Below are 22,290 nucleotides of genomic sequence, written 5' to 3' on the forward strand. Positions count from 1 at the left end.
GGGCATACAGAACTGACCTGGAAGCAAGGTGGGAGACTGAGGGACACCAATTCCCCACCTGTCATGAACTGGCAGACACAGAGGAAAGGGAAGAGGGGTGTAGCCATGATCATGTACACTGGGATAAGCTGAAGTTGGGGAAGGGGAGGTTTGGCACTTTGGAGGTGTTCAATGGACATCAGAGGATGTCAAAGGAGCAGCAGACAGTTCACGGGAGCCAGGGGAAGTAGACACCAAAACCAGAGGTGCCCCTTTCTCTGAAAACATGATGAGCAGGAAGTACACTTTAAGAGACTGAGCCAGGCAAGAGAGTACAGCCCAGCTTACTAGCTGATCAGGTGAAAATCATGGTGGTCATTCAGCTTGATTGAGCTCAGGGCAGGTCATGATCATATGCTTCATTAAGGCACAGCTACTTGGCTACCGCAAGCTCAGGTGCATCCAATAAAACTGGGAGGAATCAAAACAAAAGCAAGGCAGAGACTTTGTGTCTGTTCAACTTTCATTGTTGACAGACCATAACTTGACTGTTCCTGGAGCTCCACTGGGCTTAGATTTTGGGACTCACTCTAAGATTCCAACTTCTTCAGAGACAGGAACTTGACCTTACAGTTTGACTTTCAACCTTTCTCATTGCGTTGGACATGAGCCTGTAACTGAACTTTGGACGGTCTGACTCCTCTCTAGCATTGCCCTTGGGACTATTATCAATAGCTCTTTCTGCCTAGACTACGCTGCTCACTGTGTGCACTATTAGGACTTACCTCACGGTACACCGGCATTCATTACACTACCTGACCCCTGTGCATCTGCTGTTTGCATCGGCTGTCACATTTCACTTCATGATTGGGCCAGCTCTGTTTGCAGGTACAATTTACATTGAGATCATGGAAGGGGGAGAAGGTTAAACTCTTCTGGCTCATTCTCTATTGTTCCGCTGTGGCTCCGGGGTCAAACATGGCTGCTATTTATTTTATTTATTTACATTCATGCAACTAATGTCCCATCAGCTTTGACCTTAACCTTAGCTTCCTGTTAGCTAGAATTTTCTGTCTTTCCTGGAATTCTCTTAATGTGTCTCTCGGTCAACTATTTTCTAGGCTATGCTGCATTTGGAATTATGATTGCTCTCGTGTTAAGACTTTGGTGCATTTGCATCCAATTCCTGATTGTGAGGATGGGATTCCTGGAAACTGAAATACATTAGTTATGTTTGCCTCATGAACCCACCTACAAATAATATTATAGCATCCATTTCACTTATGAAACCTGCCATGAATGGCGCATTGAGCGTGTCCATTCCACAACTCATGCTGAGGCAAGACATTTCCTCCACAACTGGAAACATTAATTCGGACACCCTAACCTCAGTACTTTGTCTTTTGTTTTAGTGCCATCAGCACCAGAATGTTTTAACAGGAAACATCTCCTCTTACTCTAGGGGAACCTTGAGCCTAAAAAACAAAATTGCAGCAATTAGGATCAAGCATGTTTGAGCTGCAATCCAACTTTATTTGTCTCAAGAGACCTATTTTCATTGTGCTTTGCATGTGCATTATTTCCCAGTGACTCTAACAGAAATAGACTATTTCCATGGAATTTTGGTTTCTACCACACCATTTATAACAGAAATTTAAAGAGAGACAATGCAACAGTTATGCATCCAGTTCAGCCCACGAGGGAAGAATTACTCACTCTTGTTTGTTGCTCCTCTATTCATGTGGTGTGGGCGTGATTTCTGCCAACTTCCCGCTCTGCAGTCCCATGCACCATATCTCTCGCTATTCCCAGGAGTTCCGCATCTACAGGAAAGGAATTTTCAGGGAGTTCAGAGAAAAGGAAGAGGCAGGAAAGCTCATTACATGAGAGTGAACTCTGTTCTAGTTTAATTCATTTCCCCAATTCATATATGTTCACAGAACTAATATTTTCTCCATACAGAATTCGGTTGAGTTGACTATTTGATTTCTTCATTTTAGTACAGTGTATATGCACAGATAGTGATTACACTCTTCATTCTGGTCTGTAAACATCAAGCCATCACTATTTTGTTAAGAAGACAATTCCACAATGCAATCTTTAAGTGCTAAATGGATTTTTTAAAAAAATATTCTGAAACATTTGGAAACAGGGTTGCTGTTTTTAATTCTGCCAACAAATTTACTGTATCTCAATAATTCTACAACTCTGTAAGACAGTTTTGTATTAATAATAACATGGTCTTCCATTGTCCATGAGTAGAAGTCCACATATAATGATCTGGACCTCGGTCCTGACTTTGAACATGAGTCTGAGGGATCATTGAGCCAGACGCTCCTGAAGGACCAGCCTTTTCTCCACTAGGAGCCGCCATCCAGTTCCTCCAGCAGAAGCCCGATGGCATCTTGGATAGTTAATCAATCAGGTAGGTAGCAGATTGGAGGTGCAGGACCTTGGATAGCTCCAAACAGTCATCCTATTGGAACATGATCTGGCACTCAAACTGAGGCAATATTTTTTGTCGCAGTCTCTGTCTGTTCCTGGAGTAAAGAGACTTAAATGGATAGTCCTCTGGCCTGGAGTCTAATACTCCACAAGGTCCTGCCTCTGACTTCTGCTTCTGCCATATACATTGCCGATGACAGGAAGCAAGAAATTCAGGTCTTGAAGGCCCCAGTCTGGAGGGAGGCGGTCCCTTGGGAGTATCTGGCTCAGGAATTCTAGTTTAAGGGTCTCTGGCATAAGCAGTTTCTGGTTGATAGGCTCAGGCTCAAACCCTGTATAAAGGCCTAGGTCTGGGTTTAACATCTCTGCAAATTGGTTACACTGCTGGTCCACCTCCTTGCCATAGTCTCAGCTGCTGGTTGCAGTCAGGATAATGTTAACATTCCTATTTCGCAGAAGGAGTGCATGAGGGTTGCAGGAAAGTGCTGTGTCAAAGGCTACCTAGTGGAACATAGGAATCTGCCTTATGTCCAACTAGTTGAGTATTGTCCATAGAGACTAGCAGCAGTTCTCCAGGTTTCACAGGGGAATCTTTCCTAGTCCCTACATAATTTTAGTATAAAATGTAGTAAGCTTGATAATAGCAGAACACAGTAATCTTGATTCCTCAAAGTAATTAAGGCATAAAACATAAAAAATTGGTACCACTGTACTATGTTATTTCATAATATTATTTAAATAAACTAATTATAATAATTATAATTATATGTCTATAATTATAATTATTATAATAAATTATATAATGGGAGCTAAGATGGCACTGCGATTGAGACTCTGCTGAAATTTGCTGGTTTGCATTTTTTATCAAATGTGCCAAGAACCTGTTGTCCAATTTTCCAAAGATTTGACAGATCAGCTGAAATTGCTGCTGGTTTCCTCATTTGTATTCTTCAGGACATGTCACAAGAACTGTGTTTCTCATTAGGAAGAGTATGGTGGTATCCTTGCATAATGGAAGCATGCTTTGTGTTTCAAAAGCTGCTGGAATTTTGACCAAAGTAAGAAGAGATATTTTTTTATAAAAAGGGGGGGGGGGATCAAATAGATGACAAAAATGAACAAAACTCCAGAGTGTTGCTTCTGTAAATCAGACTTAATTTCAATATATAAATATGATTGCAGATTGGTCAGATATCTGTGTTTAGAATCTGAAGTCAGCTCTGGTTCATATTGCATACTACTACTACATGGTGTGTGTGTGTGTGGTGGTTATATAGAAATATATATTCCATGCCTTTAAAACAGTTGTGTTCCCAAGGCAGCTAATAGAAACATAATTAAAACAGCAAACAATATAAATGGTGTGCTGGTGGAAGAGAAGTACAAGAGGGCATTGTTCCTTTCCATAGGATTGTGTAGATTAGGATTGGGGAATCTCTGTCCCAGAGGCCAGATTTGGCTCAGCCTGGCTCCCAATTTGGCCTGCCAGGCTATTTCTGGCAAACCATGCCCACCTACCCCACACCTGATGTCCTATGGTACTGACATGGCTTCAAAGCAAGAATCTGGAATTTAAAGTTAGTCTTCAGTTGTTCCTTTGTTGGAGCAACACACATTTCTCCCACCCACCAAAGGCTGATGGAAGTGCCTTTTGCTCCAGGAGCTGGAAACAGTTTGCATGGAAACAAATGCTTTTAAAAGGATTTTTAAAAACCTCCATTATAGCAGCAGTTTCAATGCCATGAAAACTTGTTCCAGCTCCTGGAGTAAGACACACTCCAATCACCCATCAGCTAACACCACCAGTCAGCCTGTCGCCCATCCACATGTTTTGCCACAGCTGGTGGGAGACCCGTCAACACAGAGAGCTCAGCAGAGAGGAATCTCCACCTAAACCAACCAACACCTCTGCAGCTTGGAGGGCCTTGGATTGCTCTGATAAATGCTACATACATAAACTGGAAGTTTATTGTACCTCCAACATTCCACACACTGCCAAAGTCTTGTGTTGCTGTGTAAATCTAAAAAATAGTAAATATTTGTAAATAGCAAATCAGCCTCCTCATTTCAATGCCCTGGATTATTTCTTGGAATCACCCAGAGTAGTTTCTGAACACATGGCGGTGATTTGTCCTAAATATAAGCAATTGAAAGATGTGCTTTAATAATAGAATCACATAATTGTAGAGTTGGAAGGGACGATGATGGTCATCTAGTCCAACCCCCCTGCAATGCCTTAATGTAACTCCATTAGGTTAAGCTTAATGAATTTGGGCTGTGTAGTTTTATAGCTTTGGAAACTTACATCTCTCTCTTCTTCTCCCCTTCCTCTCTTTAATACTTTAACAAGTGGTAGCATTTAAACAAGATGTTTCATCTTCAGTGTTTTAGAAGGATGCCTATTAGCAGGCCTGTACAAAGTTAGGAACATGTTTTACCAATAACTTTTAAATTGTTTTAATCAGTTGGAAGCACTCTGAGCAAACCAAGAAAGCAAAATAAAATCTAAATCCCCTCTTCCTCGAAAGCGTTCTAAGTACAATAGTACCTAAAATATCAGACGGCACCTTGGGAGGATATAGTTGTTGTTTCCCAAATGTTCCAGTAAAAGGAAACTTGCAGATTAGTATACAGACGCAAGATAAAGTACTAAGGAGGTAACCATAGTAACTAAAAGAATGCTGTTGGGGAAATGCCAGTCATATTAGACTTGGTCAAGTTCAATGAAATGATGTTTTTCCTCTTCCAAGAACATTCATTCACTAAATATACGATGTAATCTCAGTAACATAATGGGAAGTTGTTGGGGGTTTGTTTTGCTTTTTAATTCAGTATAACATGCACCAGCCAGGAAAAAAATCATTGTTAACTTAATGGGTGGGAAAATGCCATAGAGGTGTGTGAAAACACATTCCAAATACTTGGTTATTTATTTTCAAGTGGATACTTACTTTACACAGGAGAGTCTAGACATACAATTCCCACCCAGATGCTTGCAGGGAGTGCACAGAAATGCATTATCATTGGTGTTATTCCACTAGGACAGGCTTCCTCAACCTCGGCCCTCCAGATGTTTTTGGCCTACAACTCCCATGATCCCTAGCTAGCAGGACCAGGGGTCGGGGATGATGGGAATTGTAGTCTCAAAACATCTGGAGGGCCGAGGTTGAGGAAGCCTGGACTAGGATAGCTTGCCCAAGGACTTCTCTAAACTTCCCCTGCACCCAAGTATATGAAGGAGGTACTAAACCAGGCACTATGGGATGTAAAACCTGCAGGGGCATAAGCAGCTGGGCTGTAAAACCTGATTCTGTGATTGTGGTATGTTGATTAGGGACTGAATAGTGTATATAATTTGGGCAACTATAAGAACATACTTTGTGTGAGCAGAAACAAGATTATACAGAACAATCCTCCTCTGGATTTAAGCGATAGGAATTGTGCTCATTAATTAATACGTTGTTTGTAAAATGCACATCCTGATTTGTTCTCAATATACTTAATGAAATGTGTTTGTATCTTTAAAGTGGTGTATGAAGCTACATTTGTAGATAGAACTGAATCAGGGTACTTATTTGTGCAGTACAGTAGAATAAAATGTGCACATTCTCCTTCTCCCCTGATACTCGCTGCATTGCTGTTCTGACATCTGAACTCTACCTTAGTATAATGAGATTTCCTGGTAAGCAGACTTGGGGCTTGTTATCATTTCTTTCTCCTTGACAGGGCTTTGTGAGCAAGGCAGTGATTCATTTCTGTAACCTGCCACACTCTACTGACATTATTTTGAGTTGAGCAGCTGGCAGACACCCCCATTTCAATACATTAGACAATTCTCAGGGCTTCCCTTTCCTATTAATTTATTCGCAGTTTGACTTTTCAAAGCAAAGCACTACAATGCATTTGCAGTGTCCTGTACCTAAGCAAAAGCTACCACCTTATAACCCTTCCCATGCTTTATAACCAGCTTACTTATCAAATGTTGCCTTTTGGCAGAAAGGCAGTACTTTCTTTGCATTTTTGCAAAACTTGTAGAAATAAAGTAGCTTGCTGGAGTTAGGGCTTTATAAACTACTACCCTGCATTTATGGTCAGTGGTGAAGTAGACATGGCCCCATCATTGGTAACTTTGAAAAGAATTCAAGTGTTCTTATTTTAACCCGCTTTTTATTAATTGCTGGCATAAAGGGTCAGCATTGTCAGGTATCAGCCAAGCACCCAGGCACAGTTAACAAAAGGCCCCTGAACCTGCTCTCCCTTCATCCTAACAACCTGCTTGCTTGTTCATCCATCTCTTGCTGTTGAGAAGGAGCAGCAGGAGATGCCACTGCCTGCTTGTTCATTGGGTCTCTGCCTGGCATTGTTTGTAATGATGGGGAGGAGCTGCTAGCGATAATGGCAGTGAGGAGGTGAGCTTACTGAGGGATGGAGATGTTTGAGGGTGTCTTGCCCAAGACCCCTCCAAAACCTGGAGCCAGTTCTGGTGTCTAAAGACACAAGAGGAACTCACATTTGTGACGGATGAAACCACACCACTGATTCAAATAATTGGCAATTGCGTACCGACAACTTTATTTCATTTCATTTATATGCTGGCTTTCTTCCAAGGAACTCAGGGAACTCAAGCTGGGGTACACAGGCACTGACAAGTTCCAGACATCCTTAACTTCCAGAACCAGCCCAGGACATTTTGTTGCTTGAGGCAAAAAAATTTTTAAAAAATAAAATCTGCCTCCCCTGCTCCACCACCTCCTCCACTGCCATGGGGAAAGAAAAGGAGTCTGAAGAGAAGCCGGCTACTGCAGGATGTGGCAGGTGTGTGTGGCTATGGGCGGTGTGGTAAAAGGATGTGGTAGAGAGGCAGGAGAGGAGGAACCACCTGAGCTGACTGCTGCCTTATGGTCCTGTTGGCTTCAGTAGCATTGTTGCATTGTGTGCCTTCAAATCATGTCCCAGGGCTGTGGGTACGCTTATTTTGCTGCTCACTACTGAAAAACTGCAAATAATTTGACATGAATATTTATTTTTAGGAATCGAATTGCTTCCATATTTCCTATGAAAGAGATTATTTGTCTCTGGCATGCACAAAAGAATCATTTATCGACAGCAGACGTGTCTCACGATTATTCCCCTTTCTTGATGTTTCTCCAGGTGTCCGTCAATGTTCCCTTTGTATTTGTTGTTTTTGTACTTTAGATGAGATGCTGAGGAAATTTCAAATTAGGCCCTCATTATCTTTTTGAAGAGTCCAAGTGAGTGCTCTTTTGAGGAAAGCATGTGTACCCATTAACAAGATTTACAATGGATTATATGTTGAATACTTATTATCATTTAATATTTTTAAAGCCTATTTTCAGGATGTGCAGATGTGATGGATGATGATTAATTAAAAAAAAGAAAGATTTCAGGACTGAATTGCACAATATAATTACTTACTGTTAACCATTTCAAAGGCTGAAACTAAGGTTTCAGGTTTGCTGCTGTTAAATGGAGTCATGAAGTACCAAATTTTATATCACACTCAAATATCTTTTCCCCATTTGTAGTCAATGTTATAGCCAAAATGTTTACAGTGGTACCTTGGTTGTCAAACGGCTTGGCTCCCTAACACCACAAACCCAGAAGTGAGTGTTCCGGTTTGCGAATGTTTTTTGGAAGTCCAATGTCCAACGCAGCTTATGCGGCTTCTGATTGAGTGCAGGAAGCTCTTGCAGCCAATCAGAAGCCATGCTTTGGTTTTTGAATGGACTTCTGGAACAGTTTAAGTTTGATAACCAAGTTACCACTGTAATTGGTAAGTTGGTTAGAAACTAATTACAGTACAGTGGTACCTCAGTTTACAAACTTAATCCATTCCGGAAGTCCATTCTTTAACCGAAACTGTTCTTAAACTGAGGTGTGCTTTCCCTAATGAGGCCTCCCGCCACCGGTGTCCTTCCAGTGTTCCGATTCTGTTCTTAGACCGAGGTAAGATTCGCAAACTGGGACACTACTTCCAGTTTTGTGGAGTTCGCAAACCGAATTGTTCGTAAACAGGACTGTTCTTAAACCGAGGTACCACTGTAATTAATTTGCAATCCTTATTTTAAGTGAAATCTAAATATTATATTAATTGATTAAACACTTTTAATTAACTGAAATTGAGCCCTTAATTAATAATATTGTATATATACTGTTTATAATTAGTTCCTATAAAATATGTAAGCTATTTATTTTAAACTTCATGTGGGGCACAGGATGTCAAAAACTCTGGAGGAGGAACTAATAAAATCAGGAAATAGACCTTTGACCCCACTAGCAAGGTATGCAAAAAGACAGAAAACAAGGACGTACTATGCACCTGCATCTAAGGTGTGCTCTTCCTCCTCCCTCCTTTAACTAGGTTGCCTGTGTGTCATCCTTAAATTAATCAAATGTTTTTTAAAAAATTCAAATGTATATCCTCTTCTGTCCTCTTTTCTGTAAATGCATTTCTTTCTTTTGGTGATTTGTAAATGGGGACATTATTATTAAAAGTAAAGGACCATGTACCAGGGCTATACATTTGCAATATTGACCCCCTATGATTGGCAGGTAGTATGAAGGCTCTGAATTGGCTTGTCCTAGTTATAAATACTTTGAATCAAGCCTGAAATCAGACCTACCTTCCAATAACAACTTCCTCATTCTAGCACTCAGCAAAATATAATTTTGAATAGATAGTATCTTCATCATCTTTTTGATTTGTTCAAGATAAAATCATGTGTTATACTTTAAAGTAGGAAGGCGAATCATTTTAGTCTGTCACATAGCAGAACGTTTTGCTTCAGGGAACTGACTATGGTTTTTTTTTATGATAAATAGTCTTGAAGGAGATTTATAGAATAATTGAACAGTGGAGAAGTAGCTATCCTTAACATCATTTTGGACTCATTGGAAATATCGTAATGTAGAACTGTGAAACCTCAAGTGATTACATTCATCTCCCAAACTACTGAGAAATATGACCTAATTAGTGCCACCCTATTTTTCCACAGCTGTCCCAACACACTGAAACCTTCCCATTCATTTTTCCCTTCACACTCTGAAAAGGACATCTGAGCACCTGAAGTGGATCGTTTTCAATGAGGCCTCATTAACGCTCATTCAAATGCATTGAACTTCATAACATGTTGAAATATTTTTGATATATAGGCTGAAGAACTGCCTATGATTATATAAATGGGAGCTGGGTCCACAGATAGGAGGCTTCAAAGAAGCCAAAGAAATACTGTCTCTAAAAGCTGGTATTGTATATGATTTGGGGAAAACTTAAGGTTTACTGAGCCTACCAGCGCTGCCCTCTTTTTAAAGTGTAGATTTTTAAGTGTGCAACTCACAGAGCTGGAATAGTGCAGTGGTTATTAGCAGTGAGCTGGAAGTCCTCCCAGTTCAAATAGTAGGCTAGTGACCTTAGGCAAGCCTTATGGTATGCCTCATAAGCCTGTTCCCTACCCCATCTGCAAAATATACTGAAGTAATGATACTAATGGCAGGGACGCAGGTGGCGCTGTGGGCTAAACCACAGAGACTAGGGCTTGCCGATCAGAAGGTTGGCGGTTCGAATCCCCTTGACGGGGTGAGCTCCCGTTGCTCGGTCCCTGCTCCTGCCAACCTAGCAGTTCAAAAGCACATCAAAGTGCAAGTAGGTAAATAGGTACCTCTCCGGCAGGAAGGTAAATGGCATTTCCATGTGCTGCTCTGGTTTTGCCAGAAGCGGCTTAGTCATGCTGGCCACATGACCCGGAAGTTGTCTGCGGACAAACGCTGGCTCCCTCAGCCAGTAAAGCGAGATGAACGCCACAATCCCAGAGCGACTGGACTTAACGGTCAGGGGTCCCTTTACCTTTTAATAATGCTAATCTCTGACAGAACTTCCTGTTGCTATTCTGTTCTTATTGGAGAGAAGCAATGGAAGTTCTTGTCTAGTGTGTCCTCTAAGCTTTTCACCACAAATGGGATCAGAACCACTCTTGACCCACAATCAAACTCCAATTCTGCCATGGTTTTGCCACCAATTCCTTTTTTGAAATGTGTCTCCCAAGGAGGATGTGTAATTAATTTCAACCAGGTAAGTAAGTCCCAGATAAAATTGTCCCGTTACCACAAGGCAAATCTAGCATTGCATTTGCAAATCTGTATAATTGGTATATTTGAAATTAAAATTCAGTATTTTTTTTCAAAAGTCACTGACATGTGAGGATGGAAAAGGGAACCAGCTCAACATGCCCAACAAAATTATTATTGAAACTGACTTTCTGTTAGAGACCCTCATTAGAGACCCCTGCTGCTAATGTGACAGACTGCTTATCACTCACACATGCCAGGGTCCACAAATTCATTTATTTATTATTTATTATTCCAAGTAATTGTATCCTGCCTTTCTATTGAAAGAAATGCTCACTGCAACTTACACTCTAATCAAGATATTAAAATAACAACAAATAATACAAAATAACCAATGAGCAAAGAAAGAAAATACCAGTTAACCTTAAATCAGGGCATACCTTCATGGGATACAGGGTGGATCCTCTGTATATAATCAGGACAATAAATATGTTAAGGGAAGGATGCGGAGCCAGACAACATTTATTCTGAATAAAATATGAATATTGGTGATTTGGATTAATCTTCCCAAATATATTTTTGCTTCAATAAACACACACAGAGTTGTTTACATATGTGCCTTGCTTAAAAAACACAATGGGAATGTATAACAGAGTCCAAAAATGTTGTTACCATCATAAGATATGGGTAGCTGTGCAGCTAGATACAGAAATATTGCAGCTAATAAAATATATGAATAAAACGAACATATGGCTTTAGTTCTCTATGAAAGAATATGAAAAAGTGCTGATCCCTTCATCTGTGGCACTGATCTTCCTACTGATATCTTGAGAGTACCAGCTCCTCAGCAGAAAAGCATCATGTAGAAAGAGCTCATAAAAAGCATATGGCTTGGCTCAACCCAAGTGGAAGCTATAAGCCAGCATCTTGCCTGTATTAGTAATACCTACATGTGTTTGAGAATATCATTGCCAGGTCAAACTGTCCAATATAATTGACAGCATAGTAGGCTCATGAGATTCTCTTCAATTGAATTTTACAGAGCGCTCATGTTTTGTTAATCAGGTGGTGTTCCTCCCAAGATAAGAGTTGTTTGCCAAACTTTATTTTTGAAGCATTTGTTTTTTAAAAGCAATTTCTGTCATTTCATGTAAATAGGTACACTCTTGATATATTCAGCCTGATAGAGACTGTTTTGCCATTACCTCTTTACAATCTTCTGCCCTGCCCCATATAGAATTCTCTTGAGATTTATGTGGATATGAACAGCGTTTGATTTCATGTTGATTTCAATAATAAAGCCATATGGTTTTCATTTTATCGAGACTGAAGTAAATGAAGCACATTCATCACCAGCCTCTTTAAATTGTAAATCTCTTCTATTTGGACTTGAAGGCCAGTACTTTATCTTTGTGGCAAAACTCACTACACAAATATTTAACCATATGGTATGTTTTTTTCCAGGGATATATATTAACCATAGTTAATGCTTTGGGGTACTCATATGTCACAAAAACACACATATAAAATGACTATTTAAAAATTAACTGACCTGCATCATGCAACACTTCTAGAATCCCTGATAACAAAACTGTTCCATGTGTGAGGAGATTACTTGTTTCAGAGAGACTCTTACTTGACCTTGGGGTATTTAGTTTATTTTTGGACACCTGGTTCTCCAAGAGAAAACATCAGTTTAAAAAGTCCAGTTAACAAGATTGCTGTTTCTGGTGACATAAGCTTACAGGTCTAGTTAATATGCCCTAAGGCCTTTCTGAACCTTGTCTGAGGGCCTCTGCAGATGCCATGACTTATGCCCAAGTGGGACAGCACTACCTGAAAGCAAGGAGACAGCACACTCTGTTGGGTTGCAACAGGCCACTACTTTCATTACCAGCTTAGTAAATATCGTCAGGTTTGGCAAAAACACCAAGGCTGAAACCACAATATCAGTTGTATTTCTAAGCCATGAGTTGATTGGACTAAATTAAGAGGGAAATTGTGTTAAAAAGAAACAAAACACAACTTTCATCCACCATAATACTTTGTAATCACAATATACCTCTGAAGCCTTCTGTGGAACCTGCTTCTCTCAGAGCAAGGATGAGAAACCTGTGGCCCTCCAACTCCCATCAGCCCCAGTCAGTATGGCCAATGGTCAGGAATTATGGGAGTTGGAGTCCAGAAACATCTGGAGGGTCACTGGTTGTTCACCACAATGTAGAGAATCACAGGTGCCTTTTCCTAAAAAACTTAAATCCCAAAATGGTAGGAGGTTTTTGAAGGGAAAACTGATGAGGAAGAGAAAAGAAGGCAGATAGGGAATATCTTAAACTGAAACACAGTTTCCTTTATATCATTTAATAGTAAGTCATAAAACCTGAGGCACCAAGTTTTATTAAAGCCCCCTGAACCAGCTAGTTTCAAATCATGGTGAACAGAACTCTGCAAATAGTTATGCTCCTTCATTTGGGAATACACACATGCTTAAAATTAGGCACTTGGGTGCAATTTTTGTGAAACGTACCAAATCAAAAGTATATTCGAGCGTGTATTTAAATCCCATAGATGTTTTGGCCACATTCAAATAAACTATTCTATAAAGCAGAGTGCAAAAGTATGACTGTGTTCAGTATTGTGATGAATAACATCATGCACAGACCAAAATGCCACAATCCTGGTCCCGATCCTTGCTAAAGCCAAGCCAATCTGGTTATGGTCTGTGGCAGCCTGGGCACCTGAGAAACCTATGCATGCTGCCTTGAGCTCCATGCCAGAAAATCAGGGATGATTTAAATGAGAGAGAAAGAGAGAGAGGCTGACTGAAGTTGATGTTCAATATTCAAACCACTTTAAAAGTATCCAGGTCTTAAAACTATGAAAGTGTGAAGAATGACAGAAGGCTGGCATGAATCCATGGGAAGCTAAATGTGTATTTGCAATGCATCTAATGTGCAGTGTTGTTGTTGTTGTTTAAAAAATGCATCAGCTGAGATAAGAGCACTGAGGAGGAATTTAACCCTTTCATCCCTTGCTGGACTCCTGACAAAAATCTCTCTTCTGAAACTAAAGCTTGCTTTGAGGGAGAAATCCCATATAGGTGCCATTAGATGGGTTGCAAATGCCACCTAAATTTGTATTTCAACTTGTGTGAACAAATTAAAACTTTGTAGTACATTTTAAAATTTTCCTAACAGAGCTTTTTTTTTTTTACAGAACATATACATAAGTAATAGAATACCTATTCTTATCATTTTTAAATGTATGTGTTTCCAATCTCCTTTTTTTTAAAAAAAAAAAAGGTTTAGAAAAAGGTTAACTGTAGCAGAATATGTGGATCTGATTATTTTGTAAACTTGGAAAACCTTAATATACACAGAAATCCTTAGCCCTGAGGCAAGTCAAATGAGTTTATAATATGAGTAACTCTGGCTTGTATTCCCAATATATTGACATACTGGAACTAACATGGCCCGGAGATATTCAAACTGTATAATTTAAACCACACACCAGGTCCATGAATTAATTGTGTAAATATACTGCTAGATAGCAGCATATGCTGTTCATTTGCATACATACAAAACTTGATTCTCCAGGTGTTCAACAGCATCATTGTCATAGATGTGAGAGGGCCTTGCAGCAATAAAACACGGGAGGTTCAGAACTAAGCAGAATCTGTTTAGCAGATAAACATTAAAACATCTCTTTTTTCCAGTTTATAGCATTGCTAACCTAGGATGCCTGTCTTTGTTTCCTGGGAATCTGCCATGCAGCTGACTCACAAACAGCATTTGCATTGGAAAATAAAATTACTTTATGCTCAGCGGAGGATTTGACTATGATTCCCAAGTTACAAAATGTAGTTTCAGAAAATCTTGATGCATAGACAATTCAATGTGGCAACAGACAGTGGGAAAGAATCTCCTGTGAAGTTGAAAAAGTTGTTGTGATCACCACACTGTTGAGAGGCTAAAAATACATCCTCTGCTCAAAAGGGAACATTTGAGTGAATCAAGTGGCAAGTTAGTGAGTCATCTCATGAAATAAAACTAAAAGAACAAGTGCTCATTGATATGCTGTAGGAAAATGTATTCCAGAAGAGATGGAGTGTGGGCAAGTTTGAGATCAGTGTGGGAGATATCAGGGCCTCTAAATCGCCTCAGAAGCCACCAGCTGCCTCATCCCAAAGGCACTAACTGATTGTTGTGGTGTGCTTCTTCTTCTTTTGATAACTGATTTTTGCTTTTAAAGGTGGCATATGTGAGCTAGAGCAAAATATTAATGGGAAACTCCCTATTGTCAGCAGAGTTTGAATTTGGGGTGCTTAAAGAATATCAGCCTGTTTTCCTCAACAAGGAGAATGCATTCTGTCTTCCAACATGATATTCCCTGCCCCTTAACAGTTCTACACGCTTGTGCCAAGGGATGGGGGAATTGCCGAGGTGGTGGGGGGCAAAAATCTTCACAAAAATTCCCCTTAACTCCATTTTTGCTCAACACAAACTACTATGGTCTGAGATACAAAAAGAATCTATATCCATGCTTCCAGCAATTTGTGGCGACATTCCACTGTCTATTGTGATCCTTGAACATTCCATGTCTCATCCTATTATTTTTCTTCTGCCATAAGCTACCCTTCCTCTCACAAAGTATTACATATTGAAAAGAGTGAAAAGCCAGACTGCCATCTGAGCCACATGAATTAGATTGTGCCTAGGATCACCTATGTGTAGTTCTCATCCTCAGGGCCCTTGCTAGGCACAAACCTCCCTGGGCACAAAACTTAACAGTCAGATGGGATTGCAACTTACTCAGAAAATAGCAATCAATGTCTGTGATGCCCAGCAACTGGTATTGGGAGATAGTGGAGACAGAACATAGGAGTGCCTAGTACCTGTTGATAGCCTTGCCTTCTTTGATTTTGTCCAATCCTCTTTTAAGGCCATCAAAGTTGGTGGCCATCGCCTGCTCCTTGTGCTTGCTAGTGGTCAGTTCACTGAATCTCAATAATATAAGCATACATGTTGCATTATTTGATGCTCAGAAATCTTAAAAAGTATGTTTTACTCTAAATTCAAAAAAATCTAAATTGTGCTAGGTTGTTTTGTTTTTTAAGCACAAAATAATAGTCCTGTCTCTCTCTCTCTTTCTAGTTATTGATAGCAATCAATCTGACATGCTATGGCTTCAATGAGCTTTGTTAATGTGTTCCGCTTTGGTAAAACAAGCGATTTATCACTTTTTTCAGTGAATTGAAGCGCTAAGTTTCTGTGATGTATTACTGACAAGGTATTAAATTGACTTGTCCAAAGAAACTCTAGAGCATGAATATCAAATCAGGTTAGGAAACAAGGAAATACTATTTCCCAAACTGTAATCATGCCTTTTTTATTTTTGGAAGGAAATTCTAATGTGTTGGGAGGAAATGCGCGCTGTGTATGTGTGTGCATATTCTGGTTACTCATCCATTTCATATTTTATGAAGAGAAATGTCTTCATTCTCCATCATGTGCATTATTCATCACTGTCATATACTTTTCATTTTATGGTTGAACTAATGATATCACCATAACATTTTGCTTCAATTTGAATTCAAATTTAGGTATGAGAGCAGCGGGGAGAAAAACTCCCTTGCCTTAAGGGGAAACATGCAGGCTACAAAGAGTAATCACTGTATTGTAAAATTATTTAACTGTAGTCATCATTGTATCCACCTGAACCCTTATATCTCAGCTCAAACACTCAGATCATGTACAGGAGCATCATTGGACATTACCAAAGCTGGAAAGGCTCATTTAAACAAGAAGAAACCAAGGCTTTGGCCTACTTCTGTGGAATATTCTGCCAATAGAGATTCAAGCAGAGGCCTTCTGTTTCAAGTTTTAAACACCTGCTGAAAACTTTTCTATTCTGTCAGGCATTTGTAGGCTTACTAGATCTTAACATTTTTATATGGTTTTTCATTATATGACTGTATGTATAATTTTTGTAAACGGCTCTGATATTTTTTGTGTGAATAGCAGTTATAAATAGTTTTAGGGGGGGAAACAAAATAATCAAGCAGCAATGTACACACTTACTTGGGAGGAAATCCCATTGCAATCAATATGTATAGGATTACCCTGTCTCATCAACTGAGACAGTACCATTCTTGATCCATGTACAAGAAGTGAGTATCTTTTCATTATCTGGCCAGGGTGGAGAGTCTGTCTGGAATTAATATTAATATGAATTAATATTTGAACCACCTTATCATGACCAAAATAGTAAGTTGAATCCTTGATGGCCTGTTTAGCAAGACTTTCTTTTAATACATGATATTTGGGGAGGAATTGATCATTTTGCATTATTTGTCTAAGTATATAAATAAACTGAGACTTTCCCTCCCCGATTTCTGCCTTAGTCAAAAGAGTAAAATTGCGAAGAACACATAATTGGAAGGTGTTAGCCTAACAGCAAGCTGCTGGTGGTCAGATGCTCTTCCAAAAGGAAAGTTCCAGAGTCTTGAGTGTACTAGCAAAAGATTTATTATAACAAGTAGAAAGGACTTTCCTTGGAAGGAAAAAAGTAGTCTAGTGTTGAATATTTACAGACAACCACCCTTATCCAGCAATTTCAACTCAGCTTGGCGACTCCCTTGCTGGCACTTAGACCTCCCAATTTACATCAAAGGGCGTAAAGGAAGCTCCTCATATGCAGATCAGTTTACATGCAGGAATGTTCTCTCCGTTAAAGAGAATGGGGATTCCACCACACATGTAGGAGCTATGCTCGTGGAGACATGCTTCTCACAATTGCAGCATACGTGTATTTCAGGCAATATGATCAGAAAGACCAATTGTCCCCAATGGTCTTTCACCATTTATTCTGTTTGTTATAGCAACTTGGACCTTTCTGTTCCAACGGGAGTCTGACATCTCAACACCTTCAGCATTTCAAAACTCCCTACAACTATTCTAACAGAAAGACAATTGAGTAAGACCTACTTCAGAAACTATACACAATGCTCCTTAATAAATAGGAGAGCTGTTCTCGAGCACAGAATAATAGTCTTTGTCTTTCTTTCCTGTGCAACTGGGAGAGCAGCTGGCTTTTATCAACGTAATTGCTCAGGAAAGCTACAAGAAAGGAAAGAAGTGCTGTCCACTTTTTAAGGAAGGGTATTTTGTTGCAGAGAACACATGCTAGATTACCCAACAGGCAGACTAGGCACTAGCAAAGTTTATTATTGATCCCCACCTAAACCAGGGGTCATCCTACTAACATGGGTTGAAATAATGAAAGGAAATCAGATCCTGTCATATGTTGCAATAAATCTATGTTTTGGTTTGGCATTTTATTTAAAAAAAATATGTTATGGTTTAGTGTTGCTTTTATTTTGGATTACATGGGGAGGTGCCAGAATCTTTTCAGTGCTTGGGGCCTCTAAAGGTCATAATTCAGACCTTCAGAGCACAGACTGGCCAAGAGCAGTAAGAAGCTGCAACCACTTGCTGTTATATTATTTATGCTTCACTGTTACAATTTCAGTTGTGAGACACACCTTCTCCATCTCCATCAACAGAGCTCCATGCCTTTTGACATGTGAAAGTCAATAATGTTGATTGGCAGGTAGCATTTTACAGCAAGGGGTATTAGCAGAGCAGAACTGGAGAACCCAGGGATTGAAATATTCATGCTTAAAAACTCTCTCTTAACTCCTGTCATGCCAAAATCATTGGCACTGGTGGTGAAATAGCTTTACAAAAATCTCAGAATGAATGCAGGAGTCTGAGTCACATAACTACCTTCTCCCACACATGGTGACTTTTATTTTTAGCCCATCATTAATTTATATGAAATGGGCATCCTGTGGAGAGCTCCATTTTCTAGCCTTTGTGACATTTATATCCTGCCCCTCCTCCAAAGATCCCAGGTGGCACAGACAGGATTATCCCGTTGTTGACATCCTCACAACAACTCTGAGAGGTAGGCTAGGATGAGAAGGCAGTGAATTAGATAACCAGCCAGTGAGATGAGTGGAAATTTGAACTCGGATCTCCCTCGTCCAGTTCAGAATCAGCTTGTGGCTCTCTGGAAAAGGACTATCACACGGATGTTGCCACTTCATAGTAAGAGGAAACAATACTGCAAACCAGCTATAAGAAAGCCAGTAAAATTTGCCTAGATTCTTACCTTCCATGAGAGAGGCTGGAGGGAGAGAAAGTAAAAGACTAACGGAGTAAGATCATGCAGAATCAAATAGACTATTTATAAATGCATCAATCGCCAGTCAGTTTATTGCCTACTTTTATTTCCCAAAATGAGTCTTGTTTGCCAAAGCTTAAAACATTTACTCAAAATTTAAGAAAGGTAGAAGAACCAACTGTCCTTGTTCAGTTTGAGGCTGCAGCTGATACAACAGCAAACTGTGTTTTATGCCCATTGGACTCCCAGGCAGATTCCACAGGCTTGGACTTGCAAATAAAAACAGCTGCCAGAGAGGTGCTCTACTGTATTCCTAGAGGGACTTTAGTGTATATGTTGGGGTCTGATCCCCTCGCCGCTCCATCCTGGCAAGAAGTAGATCTGTAGTGGGAAGAATGTGGCCTGGGAGCAGTGCTCCCCACACTTCTCCGGGAATCTGTGTGCGAGCAGTTGTCAGGGGGAAGGGAAGAAGGGGAAAGTCAAAACAGACTGAGAGGTTGAAGAAAGGAGAGGGTGGGGAGAGAGAGCGCCCTGTACAATCTTTCAATGCTGCAAAGTATGCTGGGGTTTTTTCCTCAGGTTCCACAGACCACAAACATGTGGCCCCTGCCAGATTATCAATCTTAACGTGATTTTGCAGCGCATGCCAGTTATGTAATACCAAGAACTTGGAAACTGCTGTGATAGTTAAACATCTCATGCTGGAAACATCAACTCCACCGTGTATTGAAACTTGGACAGGCAGCATTCTGAACTTCACATGCAAAGAACAAACAGCATTTAATATTTGGGATGTGAGGGTTTAATTGAATGGTGTCTGAGTGCTTTGAATCCTCATTTATTCATTGGTTCTTTCGTTCATTCCTCTCTTTACCCTCCTCTATGTTCCCATGGGTGGTGTCATAAGTGATGGGTATTTTAGCCAGAAAGAATGGTCCGTGCTTCTGATTTTAAAAATATTTTTAATTTTTAAAAAACACACACGTTTCAATATGCCATACATAAAAATTTCCCCAAAGTAAGGCTGCAATCTTATGCACACTGACCTGGAAGTAAATCCAACTAAAAACACTGGGACATACTTCTGAGTAATCGTAGTTAGGATTATGCTGCATGTCTCACTGATTTCAAAAGTGGTTATTGCCAGATACATGTGTTTATCATTGTAGCCTAGATCAGAGAAAATATTAAGTATTTCAGCCTTATAACGCTCATAATTTTTTCAACCATTAACATTCAAAATGCAAAAAGGAATTATCTTTAATTTTAGCATTGTAATTAAATGTGCTTTGACTGCATTGGCTGTGCCGCACAAATAGCCAACCTGTGACTATCACAACAGTTGTGATCTGGTTTCTAATTAATTATAATTAAGTTCTTTTTTATGTAGTTGTGTCTTTTTCTGACCCAACGGGTTTAAAGTAGATCATGCAGTCATATTTCTGGGGGACAAAACTATTGATTTGCTCTATTTAATAAAGCAGTGCCGGAACTATTGGGCAAGCGGACTGCCTAGCTGGAAAAAAGTGATATTTTTGCAACCCACCATTTAATTCCATGGGGTTTAAAATAGATTTGAGCTTATTGAATGCCCTTTGCTCTTTTGATTTTTTAAGGAGGAAATAAAGTCTGTTTTCATTACACTGACCATATACTGCCCTCCAGTGGCTTCTTGTCAGAAATAAAACAATGAGCATATTTATTTAGCATTCAATTTCTTCAAATGCATCAAATTCAGCCTTCCTTGAAAATACAACATAAAAAATGCTGGAAAGTTCCATCTTCCATGTTACAGCATGGAGATAAATGAAATTTACATAGAAGACAGGAAGACCTCCACTTAAGAAGGGATTGGGTGTGCATTTTATCCACAGTCCACCCAGGCAGACAATCTCCTCAACCATTTGTCACATAATTGAACAGTGCAAGGCTTTCAGCAGGACTCCTCCTTAACATGTTCTCTCCTAATTGCAGCTAAAGACAGAGCTACAGTGGTCATCAGTAACTTTGCTACTACTTAGACGAAGTTCTAGGTTGAGTAATATGCAATCTGTCCTAAGTGCTAGACTAAGCTATCCAGTGCAGTGCTACCACTGGTTATGAACTTAATTCATTCCGGAGGTCCGTTTTTAACCTGAAACCATTCTTTTTTAAAAATAATAATAATTTTTATTCATTTTAAACACATTTATATTGTCATATATTTTACAAATTTCCAACTCTTATACAATCTTTTGGACTTCCGTCAGCTCCTCTGATGATCTCCCATCTTTAAGATTTCTCCTGCATTTCTTAAATTTATATTACCTTTAACCTCATAACCGATATCATCCCTAACCTGAAACCATTCTTAACCTGAGCTACCACTTTAGCTAATGGGGCCTCCTGCTGCCACCGCACAATTTCTGTTCTCATCTGAGGTAAAGTTCTTAACCCGAGGTACTATTCCGGGTTAGCAGAGTCTGTAACCCGAAGTGTTCGTAACCCGACGTGTTTGTAACCTGAGATACCACTGTATTTCTTATTCCCTATGGCCATTTTTTTGGCTGGTTCAACTCCCTAAAGCCTGATGCATCAAAGCCAAGTCCCAGTAACAACATCCAAAAAACGCCAAACAAAACTAAGACATCAAGAAAATGCCAGTAAGAGAAAAACAGTCAGGCAAAACTCTTTTTAAAACCTAGCCACTTCAAATAATAGACAGGGCCTGATGCTCTCCACTTAGCAAGCTGAGGGCACCACAATAGAAAAGGTCCTAGCCCAGGTTATTGCAAGACATGCTTACCAGGAGCCTGTGGTCTGGAGCAGGGCTTCAGATGAGAATCAGAGCAGGTAAGGAGGGACAAACAGAAGAAGGTGGTCCCTAAGACACTCAGGCCTTAAGCCATTTAGAGCTTTAAAGGTTAACAGTGTCCTGATGTGATTGCTGACATCAGTAGAGGCAAGGCAATGTTTCCCTGGACAGGAAGAGCTTGGGCTGAATACTACATCAGACGTTGCTTCAGCAGCAGTTACTCATGGACTAAGCTTCATATGGATACTTGTAGTTCTGTCTTCAACTTCACTGAAAGGTGCCTCTTGACTCCTTTCAGCAGATGGCTCCTCCAGCAGATGTTTACTCCAGTGGAAAAGGGGAGCCCCTGGCTGCATGGAAGCTTCTGAGATGGAGTCATCTGAGGAGTACAACACAACATCCTTGGGCTGGAGGGTCCTGGCTCCATGGGGTCTTCTTGTGGAAGCAGTTTTATTAGCTTAGATGTTTCTGGAACAGGCTATTAGAGCAATTCCCTGCTCCCAGTCTGAGTCCCTGGCCTCATCCCTCATTGAGTCTGACCCTGAATATTCCAAGAAATTCAGGGTGAAGTGCAGAATGTTCTGTCTTTTTATCCTCACAATAAAGCCACAATATGTTCTGGCTGAGGGACTGTTGACTCTCCCAAGTATGAATGTTACAACAGTACAAAGATTTCTCCCTGGTCCTCTGCAACACTCCATTCTATGTATTTCACTGCCTGTTCCACAAATCATTTTTATCAGAGACAGAACAAAGCAAGCAACCCGAATCCCACAAGGAATAGCAAAGCAATGCATTCT

The 22,290-nt window shown here is 40.0% G+C and overlaps 1 protein-coding gene across 1 annotated transcript in view; it reads right to left on the bottom strand.

The window, feature by feature from the left end:
- PREX2 (phosphatidylinositol-3,4,5-trisphosphate dependent Rac exchange factor 2) overlaps positions 1-21,978 on the bottom strand; it is a 135,438-nt gene extending 113,460 nt beyond the window's left edge. The window contains exons 1-2 of the mRNA XM_083450894.1: positions 21,482-21,978; positions 1,696-1,802 (exon numbers count right to left, since the gene is read on the bottom strand). The gene's annotated coding sequence lies outside the window, so the exon portion shown is untranslated. The remainder of the gene's footprint in view (positions 1-1,695; positions 1,803-21,481) is intronic.
- Between the last annotated feature and the right edge of the window lie 312 nt (positions 21,979-22,290).

The sequence above is a fragment of the Podarcis tiliguerta genome (genome assembly GCF_965153285.1).
Source record: "Podarcis tiliguerta genome assembly, chromosome: 7".
Classification (NCBI taxonomy): Eukaryota; Metazoa; Chordata; class Lepidosauria; order Squamata; family Lacertidae; genus Podarcis; species Podarcis tiliguerta.